Source organism: Bubalus kerabau, chromosome 19 (genome assembly GCF_029407905.1).
Source record: "Bubalus kerabau isolate K-KA32 ecotype Philippines breed swamp buffalo chromosome 19, PCC_UOA_SB_1v2, whole genome shotgun sequence".
NCBI lineage: Eukaryota > Metazoa > Chordata > Mammalia > Artiodactyla > Bovidae > Bubalus > Bubalus kerabau.
The window spans coordinates 38,915,023-38,929,420 of record NC_073642.1 but is presented as its reverse complement, the minus strand read 5'-3'; the positions used below and the strand labels follow the sequence as shown (position 1 = coordinate 38,929,420).

The 14,398-nt window shown below is 35.2% G+C and overlaps 1 long non-coding RNA gene across 1 annotated transcript in view; it reads right to left on the bottom strand.

Annotated features, from left to right (window-relative positions):
• The window catches only part of LOC129633661 (uncharacterized), a 193,013-nt gene that overhangs the window by 177,689 nt on the left and 926 nt on the right, over nt 1-14,398 (bottom strand). The gene's annotated exons all lie outside the window — the stretch shown is intronic.

Here is a 14,398-nt window from a genome sequence, read left to right as displayed (position 1 = left end):
AATGCTCAAAATTCTCCAAGCCAGGCTTCAGCAATACATGAACCTTGGATTTCCAGATGTTCAAGCTGGTTTTAGAAAAGGCAGAGGAACCAGATATCAAATTGCCAATATCCGCTGGATCATCGAAAAAGGAAGAGAGTTCCAGAAAAACACCTATTTCTGTTTTATTGACTATGCCAAAGTCTTCAACTGTGTAGATCACAGCCAACTGTGGAGAATTCTGAAAGAGATGGGAGTACCAGACCACCTGACCTGTCTCTTGAGAAACCTATATGCAGGTCAGGAAGCAATAGTTCGAACTGGACATGGAACAACAGACTGGTTCTAAATAGGAAAAGGAGTCTGCCAAGGCTGTATATTATCACCCTGCTTATTTAACATATGCAGGGTACATCATGAGAAACGCTGGGCTGGAAGAAGCACAAAATGGAATCAAGACTGCCAGGAGAAATATCAATAACCTCAGATATGCAGATGACACTACCCTTATGGCAGAAAGTGAAGAGGAACTGAAAAGCCTCTTTGATGAAAGTGAAAGAGGAGAGTGAAAAAGTTGGCTTAAAGCTCAACATTCAGAAAACTAAGATCATGGCATATGGTCCCATCACTTCATGGGAAATAGATGGGGAAACAGTGGAAACAGTGTCAGACTTTATTTTTGGAGGCTTCAAAATCACTGCATATGGTGACTGCAGCCATGAAATTAAAAGATGCTTACTTCTTGGAAGAAAAGTTATGACCAACCTAGATAGCATATTCAAAAGCAGAGACATTACTTTGCCAACAAAGGTTAGTCAAGGCTATGGTTTTTCCAGTGGTCATGTATGGCTGTGAAAGTTGGACTGTGGAGAAAGCTGAGCATGGAAGAATTGATGCTTTTGAACTGTGGTGTTGGAGAAGACTCTTGAGAGTCCCTTGGACTGCAAGGAGATCCAACCAGCCCATCCTAATGGAGACGAATCCTGGGTGTTCTTTGGAAGGACTCATGCTGAGGCTGAAACACCAATACTTTGGCCACCTCATGCAAAGAGTTGACTCATTGGATATGACTCTGATGCTGGGAGGAATTGGGGGCAGGAGGAGAAGGGGACGACAGAGGATGAGATGGCTGGATGGCATCATCAACTCGATGGACAAGATTTTGGGTGAACTCCGGGAGTTGGTGCTGGTCAAGGAGGTCTGCTACTACTGCTACTGCTAAGTCGCTTCAGTCATGTCCGACTCTGTGCGACCCCAAAGATGGCAGCCCACCAGGCTCCCCAGTCCCTGGGATTCTCCAAGCAAGAACACTGGAGTGCGTTGCCATTTCCTTCTTCAGTGCGTGAAAATGAAAAGTGAAAGTGAAGTCGCTCAGTCATGTCTGACTCTTAGCGACCCCATGGACTGTAGCCCACCAGGCTCGTCCATCCATGGGATTTTCCAGGCAAGAGTACTGGAGTAGGGTGCCATTGCCTTCTCCCAAACAGGGAGGCCTGGCGTGCTGCAATTCATGGGGTTGCAAGGAGTCGGACAGGACTGAGAGACTGAAGTGAACTGAACTGAACCAAAGTGAAGAATGCCTCTGATGGGCTCATTAATATACTGAACACAGGCAGAGAGTCAGTAAGCTTAAAGAAATGTCAATAGAGACTTCCATGACGGAAACACACAAAAAAGTATAAAATGAAAAAGATAGAATAGAATATATAAAACCTGAGATAATCACAGAAGTGTTAATGTAATATCAGAAGGAGAAAAGAGAAAGGAACAAAATAAATATTTGATTTTGAGATTAATATATACATATACTATATATGAAATAAATAAACAACAAAGACTTAAAATATAGCTTAGGGAACTATACTCAAAATCTTATACTAATCTATAATGGAAAAGAATCTGGAAAAATATATATGTATGCATATATATGTGTTTGTGTATGTAAATATTTATGTGTGTATATATATGTATACTGAATCACTTTGTACTACATTTGTGTTGAAACTAACACAATATTGTAAATTAACTATACTTCAATAAAAATAAGTAAAATTAAAAATAAATATTTAAAGAAATAATAATGAATAAAAAATTCCCAAAATTAATGATAGATACCAAACCACAAACCCAGATATTAAAGAGAGCAAGCAAAAATATTCCCCCCAAAATCTACATATATGCATACGATATTCTAACTTCAGAAGATCAAAGAGAAAATCTTTAAGAAGATGGGGATGGCAAGGTGGGGATAGACCTTGTGTATAAAGGTCCAATGGTAAAAGTAACACTGGATTCTTTTTCAAGAACTAGACAAACAAGAAGTGAGTAGAATGAAATGCTTAAAGTGTGGGAAGAAAAACCTAGAAATCAGTAACAGGAAAACACCAGAACGCTTGAAAAGTAAACAACCCACTTATTAAAACATGAGTCAAAGAGAAGTATCAAGAAATATTTTTAAATATTTTAAAGTAAAGCACAAAATTTGCATTAAAACTCATATATTTATAACAATATTTATAATTGCAATAACCTAAAATATTTATAACAATAAATGCTTGTATTAGAAAAGAAGAAAAATGTAAAAACTAAGCTTGTACCTGGGGAAAACTAGAGAAAAGAAAAGCAGCTTCAAAGAAAGCAGAGGAAAGAAATAATATATGGCAAAACCAATACAATAAAGTTAAAAAATAAAAAATAAATAAATAAAAATTAGAATGAAAATCAATGAACTTGGAAACAGGAAATCAACAATAAAAACTAATGGAACCAAAAGACGGTACTTGGAAAAAAAATCAATAAAATTGATAAACCTGTAGCTTGATTGAGAAAAGAGAAGATGCACATAACTAATGTCAGAAATTAAAGATCAACCATCTCTTTTGATATCACAGACTTTAAAAGAAAAATAAAGGAATATTATGAACAACTCTATGCCCACAAATTTGATGACCTAGATGAGACAGACTTAGTCCTTGGAAGACATGCTCTACCAAAAATAACACAAGGAGAAATAGAAAATCTCCCCAAAGAAATATAGCTACTAAATTGAATAAATAATTAATAGCCTTTCAAAACAGAGGCATCAGGCCCAGATAGATTCACTGTTGAATTCTACCAAACATTTAAAGAAGAAATTATACCTTATTTCTACACTTTCCAAAAAAAAAAAAAAAAAGAAGATGAAATAATTATAACTCATTCTATGTGGACAGAATTACCTTATTACCAAATCCAGTTAAAGATGTTACAAGAAAGCTACAAACTAATATCTTTCTTGAATATAAGTGCAAAACTCCTCAATATAGTATTAACAAATTGAATCCAACAATATATACAATGAATTGCACATCAAACCAAGTGGTATTTATCCCATGTATGCAAGCAAGGCTAGTTCAATATTCAAAAACCAAATTATGTAATCCATTGTATCAACATACTAAAGAATGAAAAACTCTCTGCCAACTAAGACTAGAGGGGGACTCCATTAATTCATTAAATAACATCAAAACAAAAACAAAACAAATATCAAAGTTAATAGTGAGAAACGAGATGTTTTCTTCCTAAAGATCAAGAGCAAACAAAGATACACATTTCTCAGCACTTTTCAGTATTGTTCCAGAAGACCTGTCAGATGCATTGAGATAAAAGAAGTGGAAGGGAGAAATAAATGTTTCATTTGCAGATGACATGACTGTACAAAAATCCCAAAGATTCTACAACAAAAATGATCTACTTGAACCATTTAGCAGCTATACCAAGGTGGAAGGATAGAAGTTTAATATTTAAAAAAAGCATTGCTTTCTTATATACTAGCAATGATCTATTGGAATTTAAAATTATTACCATAGTAGCATTCATATTAGCACAGAAAAAGGAAATATTTAGGCAAAAACTTAAAATATGTTCAAAGTCTATATAAGGTAATTAAAAAAAAACCTCAAAGAAAATAAGGAAAATCTAAAGAAACGAGGCTATTCTATGTATATGGAAGGCAGATTCAATATTATCAAAATGAAAGTTCTCCCCAGCTTGAGCTGAAGAGTCAGGTAAATTCCAGTGCAAATCCCAGGGAGTAATCTTGTGGATATTGACAAACTAATTGTCAAGTCTCATGTGAAGGCAAAAGATACAGAAAGGCCAAAAACAATTGAAGTAGAAGAATAAAGTTGGACCACTAACACTATGAAAATTCAAGACTTAGTTTAAAAAGTCTATTAATCAAGAAAATAGGGTATTGGTGAAAGAACAGACAAATACACTAATGGAAAATAAAATGAGCTGGGAATAGACCCATGCAAATATAGTCAACTGGTATTTGACAAAAAGAAACAAAGGGAATTCAATGGAGAAAGAATAATCTTTTTAACTAATGATGCTGCAACAACCAGTTGCAAAGAAAAAAAAAAAAAAGAAGAATCTAGACACAGATGGCTTATACCTTAACAAATATTAGCTCAAAATGAATACTAGATCTAAATGTAAAATGCAAAACCATAAAAATCCTAGGAGGTAATGGGGGGAAATCTAGGTGGCCTTGGGTATGGTGGTGACTTTTTAAGTTATAAAATGCCTAAAAAGCAGGACCTATGAAAGAAAAACTGATGTTACATTTCATTGAAACTAAAAAGTTCAGTTCTCTAAAAGACAGTATTAAGAGATTGGAAAGACAGGTCACAGACTGGGAGAAAATCTGCAATAATTCTATCTAAAAAAGGACTAGTTTGAAGAAATATATAAAGAACTCTTGCATGCATGCATGCTCAGTCATGTCTGACTCTTTGAGCCCCCATGGACTGTAACATGTCAGGCTCCTCTGTCCATGGAATTTTCCAGGCAAGAATACTGGAACAGGTTGCCATTTCCTACACCAAGCTACACCAAGGGATCTTTCAAACCCAGGGATTGAACTAGCATCTCCTGTGCATCACCTGCATTGCAGGTGGATTCTTTACCACTGAGCCCCCAGGGAAGCCCTATAAAGAACTCTTAAACCTTATCAATAAGAAAGCAAGCCAATTAAAAATAGACAAAAGACTTGAATAGATATCTCGACAAAAAGATACAGATGGCAATTAAGCATATGAAAGGATGCTCAGTATCATGTCATTTGAAAATTGCAAATTGAAATTACAATGAGATACTATTACACATCTATGAGAATAGGTAAAATCAAACCCACAGAGAACCAAGAACTGTTTGAGGTGTAGAGCAACAGAAATTCTCATTCATTAACGAGAATGCAAAATGGTACAGCCACTTTGGGAGAGTTTGTCAATTTCTTACAAAACTTACACTCTTACCATATGACCTAGCAATTATATTTTGTGGTATTCACTCAAAAGAAGTGAAAAGTTATGCCAACAGAAAAACCTGCACATAAATATTTATAGCTACTTTATTCATAACTGCCCAAACTTAGAAGCAATCAAAACATCTTTCAATAGATGGGTGAATAAACAAATTGTGTCACATCCATAACCTGGAATGCTATTGTTCAGTAAAAAGAAATGACTTAGTAAGCCAAGAAAAGACACTTAGCAATCTTAAATGCATATTGCTAAGTGAAAGAAGCCAATCTGAAAAGGTAGCTTACTGCATGATTCTAACCATATGACATTCTGGAAGAGATATGACCACAGAGACAGTTAAAAAATTACTGGTTGCCAGGGCCTCATTTGAAGGGAGGGAGAGTGATGGTTAGATAACAGGAAATTTTTAGGGCAATGCAATTATTCTGATTATCCTGTAGATACACATAATTATATATATGTTAGTCAAAACCAACAGAACATACAACACAAAGCACGGACCTTATATAACCATGGACACTATTGGTAATGTATTGGCTCATCACTTGTAATAGATGCATCAATATTACACTAACGAAAGATATTGATAATAAAGCAAACTGGGGGAAGGGTGAGAGGGTATATGAGAACTCTACTTTCCACTCAATTATTCTATAAACCTAACAACTCAATGAATTAGTTGTATTCAGTGTATTAGTTAAAAAGAGACACATGAACTATATTCTGGGTGGTAAAATGCTAACATATATAGGACATTATGAGAGCAGACGAGAAAGCAAACCAGATAAATGATAAGACAAAGAGATATTAGCAAATGTCTCCAGAGGAAATGGTACCGAAATTTATTCCTAACAACAAAAGAACTTTACCCATGGGGAGGAAATTCCTGGAGGAGGGAACAGGATGAATAATGGCAGAAACATGAGATCAATCGTCTCAGTGGTTGATCATCCTGTGGTGGGAAACGGCAGTTGGAGTTGTTGGCAGAGACCTCTTTGCAGGAGACTCAGATGCAGAGAACAAATGTATGGACACTAAGAGGAGAAGAGGGAGTGGGATGAATTGGGAGGTAGGAATTGATACATATTAATATACATAAAATAGATAACTAATGAGAACCTGCTGTACAGCACAGGGAACTCCATGAAATGCTCTGTGGTGACCTAAATGGGATGGAAATCCAAAAAAGAGGGGATATATGAATACATATAGCTGATTCACTTTGCTGTACCGCAGAAACTAACAACGTTGAATAGAAACTATGTTTCAATTAAAAAATAAGTAATCCATATGCAAAAAAAAAAAAAACACAAAAAAGGAGAGCTTTATTCATTTTATAAAGAAGACTGGATCTCCTATGAATAACAGAGGAAACGTCTGCGTTTATTAAGGGAAATGTCATGGTATATTGAAAGCATTCAAGTTATATGGGCTCTCTATCAGGATTCCAGTTTCTTGGATTATGTTTTTAGAAGTAAGCATAGTAAGAATAAGGCACAGACTGATGAGGTAAGAAGTTTCTATGTCTTAAAAGACATCATATTTTGTTTAATGCATTTTCTGTTCTACTTTTGCTTTTTAGCATTTTAAAGTAGCATTGTAAATGACACTCCGAAATGGACTGAGTTTTCATAAATAAACATTTCTAGTAAAAGTAACAGATGTAGAAAGACACTGTCCAAGACTCTACTGAATAGTGAGTATGAATATCTATATATGGTGACAAATAAATGGCTATATTATATATATATATATACACACATGTATATATAAAAGTTGTATCAACATACAACTATTAAAGAGTTTACCCCCTCCTGGATTTTGTTACTCTAAGCTAGTTGTATATTATATAATGCACAATTTATTTCACAGCTTGCAGAACAACAGAGCAAATATCAATTAGCATTTTATTCTTTATTCTAACTGGAAAAATTATATAGATTATTTAAAATTTCCTCCTGGGTTTGTCTGTGTGCATTCTAATGAATTGGCACAAAAATTTGAACTATTATTAAAAAAATACACACTATATGCATAAACTATTTCCCTTGGGGGGTGAAAAAGATTTTTTTAGCTGATTAAAAAGTACTAAAGAAATATGTCAAATACAAGGCCTATACTGTTTCTAATTTTAAGTTAAGTTTGTTATTTTAATGCAAATTTAAAACTTGATTTATATTTTAAGGTTAGTATATCTGAATGGAAAAGGCTTCATTAAGAAAAATATAGCTTTATCTGCTTTTTAAGTTACGCATCTTTAACAAAATATTATTAAATGATCATTTACATAATAGTTGATGAATAACATATTCTAGTGACTTGAAACTGGTTTTAATTCAGATGACACTGAGAAAATATATACCTATTTATAATAAACAAATTTATTGTTGATTTGCATATTTGTTTGGAGGTGAATATTTATCATTTACATAAAACCTGCTTTTCTTGCCCTTGGAAAGAATTTAAATACATTCAAAAATGTTTTCCAATAGTTCTATGTACTAATTTAAAATTATCCTTTCAACTTATTAAACACCTCTGGGGGTAGAATATATAGCAAAATTTTATTATTATTTTGAATAATTACATGCTGACTAAATTAATATGACTTCATTTTTAAAAGTATTCCTTTTGGAGGCTTCTCTAAGGCAGATCAGTCGTCTCTCAGTTAAGTCACCTTAGCCTTAATTTATCATACTATTAAAATTTTAGTCATATATATAGCCACATTGCAAAAGTATATACTTTGCTTTCTAGTTACAATTTCAGCCTTTTAGAAAAAAAATCTCTTAAAGCTCACTGAAGTGTTGCTTTGTCAATTATTGATATATATTGTATTAATTGCCTTCAGAAATCATCTGTACAAATCCCCAAGTTAATATCCGAGAGCAAATCTCAGCTGTTAATTCCAAGTCTTTCACAGACTTGTTCAAAGTATATGATTTCTTTTCACTGACATACAGGGAAAGACTAAATTTATCATTTGGTTCAGAAACTAAATCTATTTTATGCTTGATGAGGTACATCTCCTTATTTATCCTCTCTTAAGATTAAGGAAAAAGTTAGCTCAAGGGGAATGACTTTCTAAAGGTTAAATTTGCCGAATGACTGTAGATAAATCATTAATCCTCTGAGTATTCGATAGGGAAGAAATTATTGGTAAGTTTCCTGGAACTTCTTATTAAGATGTTCCTCTAAGAGCTACTCTTTCCAGTATTCCCACTTTTATCCACCATCTTGATTCAGGTCAATATTCCCAAATGCTTTTGCTATAAAAATCTTATGTTTTTCTGAATCTACTTCCTTCTTTCAGTATCTTGTAAACACCTATAGTAAACATCATCCTCTGTGCTTGTGTGTCCTTACTTTAAAATATCTTAAATGATCCAGAATTCTTCAAAAATACTCATATTACTTCTTTGCAGTATATGTTAACATTCAACAGTCACCCAATTGCTAAACTGAAAAACTTGCAAATTATTCCTGATGATTTCTTCTCCAGTTTCCATCCAAATCACTGAGTTTTACTGATTTACCTAAGGCATCTATCACAAATCTATCCACTACTTTCATTACATGTTTCTAGAGCTCTTGACCAGCTGATTAGCATCTTTTTCCAGGACTGTAGAACCGGCCTTTAAGTTGACCCCATTTCACTCTTTGACACGTAGATCAATTCATTATTCAGTATATACAGTAAGCTCTTTAGAATGTTAATAAGATCATGTTACTGCCTTGCTCAATACCCTCTAAGGCTTACTTCAGTCATTTCAGTTGCTCAGTCGTGTCCGATTCTTTGCGACCCCATGAATGGCCGCACACCAGGCCTCCCTGTCCATCACCAACTCCTGGAGTTCACTCAAACTCATGTGCATCAAGTCGGTGATGCCATCCAGCCATCTCATCCTCCATTGTCCCCGTCTCCTCCTGCTCCCAATCCCTCCCAGCATCAGGGTCTTTTCCAATGAGTCAACTCTTCGCATGAGGTGGCCAAAGTACTGGAGTTTCAGCTTTAGCATCAGTCCTTTCAAAGAAATCCCAGGGCTGATCTCCTTCAGAATGGACTGGTTGGATCTCCTTGCAGTCCAAGGGACTCTCAAGAGTCTTCTCCAACACCACAGTTCAAAAGCATCAATTATTCGGCACTCAGCTTTCTTCACAGTCCAACTCTCACATCCATACATGACCACAGGAAAAACAATAGCCTTGACTAGACGGACCTTTGTTGGCAAAGTAATGTCTCTGCTTTTCAATATGCTATCTAGGTTGGTCATAACTTTCCTTCCAAGGAGTAAGCGTCTTTTAATTTCATGGCTTCAATCACCATCTGCAGTGATTTTGGAGCCCAAAAAAATAAAGTCTCACACTGTTTCCACTGTTTACCCATCTATTTCCCATGAAGTGATGGGACAGATGCTATGATCCTAGTTTTCTGAATGTTGAGCTTTAAGCCAACTTTTTCACTCTGCTCTTTCACTTTCATCAAGAGGCTTTTTAGTTCCTCTTCACTTTCTGCCATAGGGTGGTATCATCTGCATATCTGAGGTTATTGATATTTCTCATGGCAATCTTGATTCCAGCTTGTGCTTCTTCCAGCCCTGCATTTCTCATGATGTACTCTGCATATAAGTTAAATAAGCAGGGTGACAATATACAGCCTTGACGTACTCCTTTTCCTATTTGGAACCAGTCTGTTGTTCCATGTCCAGTTCTAACTGTTGACAGAATGTGGTCTACTGGAGAAGGGAATGGCAAACCACTTCAGTATTTTTGCCTGAAAACCCCATGAACAGTATGAAAAGGCTTACTTATTGCACTTAAAATAGGACCTCAAGTTTTATCATGACTATTGTCTTGCCTCGGAGAGGGCAATAGCACCCCACTCCAGTACTCTTGCCTGGAAAATCCCATGGACGGAGGAGCCTGGTAGGCTGTAGTCCATGGGGTCGCTAGGAATCGGACACGACTGAGTGACTTCCCTTTCACTTTTCACTTTCATGCATCAGAGAAGGAAATGGCAACCCACTCCAGTGTTCTTGCCTGGAGAATCCCAGGGACGGGGGAGCCTGGTGAGCTGCCATCTATGGAGTTGCACAGAGTCGGACACGACTGAAGTGACTTAGCAGCAGCAGCATAGTCTTGCCTGATTTCATCCTTAGTATTCTTGCCTAGAGAACTCCAGGGACAGAGGAGCCTCTTGGGCTACAGTTCAGGGGATCGCAGAGAGTCAGACACGACTGAGCGACTAACACTTTTCTCTCTAAACCTTCCTTATACCTCTGACTCCTCCCTTCTCACTTTTCTCTCATTGTGATATAACTAGATACTTCCAAGCTCTTCTCTTTGGCAGGATATCTGTGGACCAGCTTCCTTTTTTCTTCAAGGCAATTCAATCAGGACTCCTATGTAACATTTAAGAAAGTGATATCTTGGATACCATTAGTTTAATCAAATTCTCAAAGTGAGTAAGTGAACTCAGATATTTTATTCCAAGTAAAAAAAAATAGTGTATTTTGTTTGTTCCCTGGTGACATACATTAGATCACATAGCAACAAACCCAGTGAGACCTGACTTCTTACTCTCTTCTCTATATGCCGAACTCAGATGCCATCCTCTTCCTTCAGCTGTTATAGTCAGTCACCCATGCATCTCTCTTTGGCTTATCAAAATCTTTCTTGTAAACCTGATTGTCTCCTATATTTTTCTCTTTAGACTCTTCCACATACTCTTATTCTCCACTTCTATAAAGTCTACTTCCTCATCTAGTCAAGTCTATGCAATGTAACATTTAAATATTTTAAGTGGATTCATGTACATTAATTTCTTTTTTCCTAATAAGTTCTTTGATAGCACTGATTTATATCTCTATACAAGTCAAGAAACCTAGTCATTTCCATTCTTTGTCAAATCTATATATTTATCAACTCTTAACACACACATTTTCAAGATGCTTTTCAACTATTTCCTCATTTCCTCTAATTAAGAACATCAATCACAGACTGTTACATGTTCTCCTATTATTTTTACATCCATCCTCTCATCTTTCCTTAATATTTAATATCATATTCTAAAATGAAGATTTTTTAAATCTTTGTGAAATGAAAAAACTATTAACATTTAAACGTCTAATAGCAAATTTTCTTATTAAGTAAATAAAAGATGTTAGGAAAACTGGACCACTACATGTAAAAGAATGAAATTGGAACACTTTGTAACATCAGACAGAAAGATAAACTCAGAATGGGTTACAGACCTAAATGTAAGACCAGATACATTTCCTCTTAGAGGAAAACATAAGTAGAACACTCTCTAACATAAATCACAGCAATATCTTTTTTGATCTACCTCCCAGAGTAATGAAAATATACACAAAAATAAGCAAATGGGACCTAATTAAACTTAAAAGCTTTTGTACAGTAAAGGAAATCATTCACAAAAAGAAAAGATAACCCACAGAATGGGAGAAAATATTTGCAAACAAAGCCACTGACAGGGGATTAATCTGCAAAATATACAAAAAGTTCATGCAGCTCAACATCAAAAAAAAAAAAAAAAAAACTAAAAAGTGAACTGAAGATCTAAACAGACATTTCTCCAAAGACGACATACAGATGGTAAAAAAAACTACATGAAAAGATGCTCTATATCACTATTAGAGAAATTCAAATTAAAACTATAATCAGGTATCACTTTACACCAGTCAGAATGGCCATCATCAAAAAAATCTATGAACAATAAATGCTGGAAAGATTATGGAGAAAAGAGAACCTTCCTACACTGTTGGTGGGAATGCAAACTGGTACAGCTATTATGGAGATTAGTATGGAGGTTCCTTAAACATAGAACTACCGTATGATTCAGCAATCCCACCCAGCATATATTCAGAGAAAATTATAATTCAAAAAGATACATACACCCACCCCTATGTTCATTGCAGTAGTATTTACAATAGCCAAAACATGGAAGCAACCTAAATGTCCATCAACAAAGGAATGGATAAGGAAAATGTGGTACATAAATACAATGGAATATTGTGCTTAGTTGCTCAGTCATGTTTGACTCTTTGCGACCCCATGGATGGTAGCCTATTGGGCTCCTCCGTCCATGGGATTTTCCAGGCAACAGTACTGGAGTGGAGTGCCATTTCCTTCTCCAGGGGATCTTCCAGGGATCGAACCCAGGTCTCCGGCATTGTAGGCAGATGCTTTTACCGTCTGAGGCACCAAGGATGTCTAACTGTATAATCGGCTCATCAGAACAATCATCCTAAGGTACAAACATAAAAGTGTCATAACCAACCCTGAACTCTTAATGATCTTATTTATTTCTACAAAGGAATAAAATATAAAGTATTTGGCTTAAAGACAAGACTATGAATTAGTTGGCTGTAAACTATTCACCTAGTTCTGATGCACAATTTTTCATGCAACCCTCACACCAGTCAAATGTTTCCTAAAATATACCCCTTGAGACAGTCCATGAAATAAAAGTGCTGTGGCCAAATTAGATCTTCAATGTTCAAAAGGTCTTAACCATTTTTAGAGGTAATAAAGGCTATTTTATAAAGCAGAACATAGCGTTTCTCAAGCTTATGTGTTCATTTGACCCTCTCTTCATATTACATCCAAGGAACAAATTTTGAAAAACCACATGCATTGCTCCTACTTTCCCATGTCTATGTTGGAAAAATGCAAAAGAAATGTCTTAGTAAGATTATGTTCGGATAACTCAGGCATGCCTATTTTTCTGAATTAAGTTTGGTAGAACCATATCCAAACAGGAGCCACAGTCAGAATGGGAGGTAGGAAGGTAGTAAATCTATAGGGTCAGCTCTTAAAATATTAGAAACTTCTTTTTAATAGATCAATAGGAGGTATCTCTTAATGGTATATAACAACACACCTTGCTCATAGGAGTAATAAAAACAGAATTCTAACTTATTAATTGGAATGAATTTATTCACTTTCTATGAGAGTTCTACTGTGTACCAGAGTGTGTATGTATGTGATATTATAGCCAGCGTATCTCCTGCCTTGGATACACCCACTCAGAAAGTCAATATAAAAGCAGAATGCAATTCAATCATTTACAAAGATAATGCAACATGGAAAATATTTGTCAAAAATATAAATGATCAATCCTAACACATATCTATTATAAGGAAATCCAAACCATAACAGGAAGACACACTGGATCATTACCAAAAAAGATGAATTAAATTGAATATCTAATATTATGTTGGTGAATTCATTCTAAAGAGAAATGATATATTTTTCAAAAGTCTTCTCCTTACAAATTAAAAGGCTTAGTTTGTGTATATTGGCTCTTGTAAATTCAAAATCTAAAGGAAAGAACTAGCTTCAAGAACAGCTGGATCCAGAAACTCAAACAATTTTATCAAGCTGAGAGAGATCACAAAACTCAATCAATTTAACATGAGTAGTCAGCAGGAAAGATGAGAGGCATCTCCATGTCACCCGATTTCTTACCTTGTCCTTTCTTTTGAATATTTCGATTTTTGAGGGACTTTATTTATATACGCCATTTTATTAGGACAACATAAAATACAGACTACACAATGCTAATTGCAATGTTGTACAGTATCTGACATGTATAGCAAACCACACACCAGTGTCCTATTTATCCATTTTCTGTGTGACAGAAAAGCCACTAAATTTGCAGATGTTATTTTAAGAGGGGGAAGTTGATATTTCTGGCACCACAAAATTCTAAGCTTTTTCTATCTATGAACTATCTAAAACAAAAAGTTGTTCTAGCCTATTTCAGGAGTCATGAATTATGGAACAAAGAGCACAATGTGAATTGCCAAAAGGAAGGTGTGGGGATCTCAAGAAAATTCAAAGCCAATTATTTAACATGAAAAAAATTTATTTGTAATACCCACAGTAAGACACACACTATTTGTACACAAAGCCTTTCCTAAGCACCATCTATTCTTTCAAGGGATAAAAATTCATAATAATTTGGAGTAGGGGGGAAGAGGAACAGTTAATAGTCCTAAAACTCAGTTTAAGCAGTCAAATCCACTTCAATCTGTGTTTGGTGGGACCAAACAAAATGTAGCAAGATAAGTATACATTACAAGAAT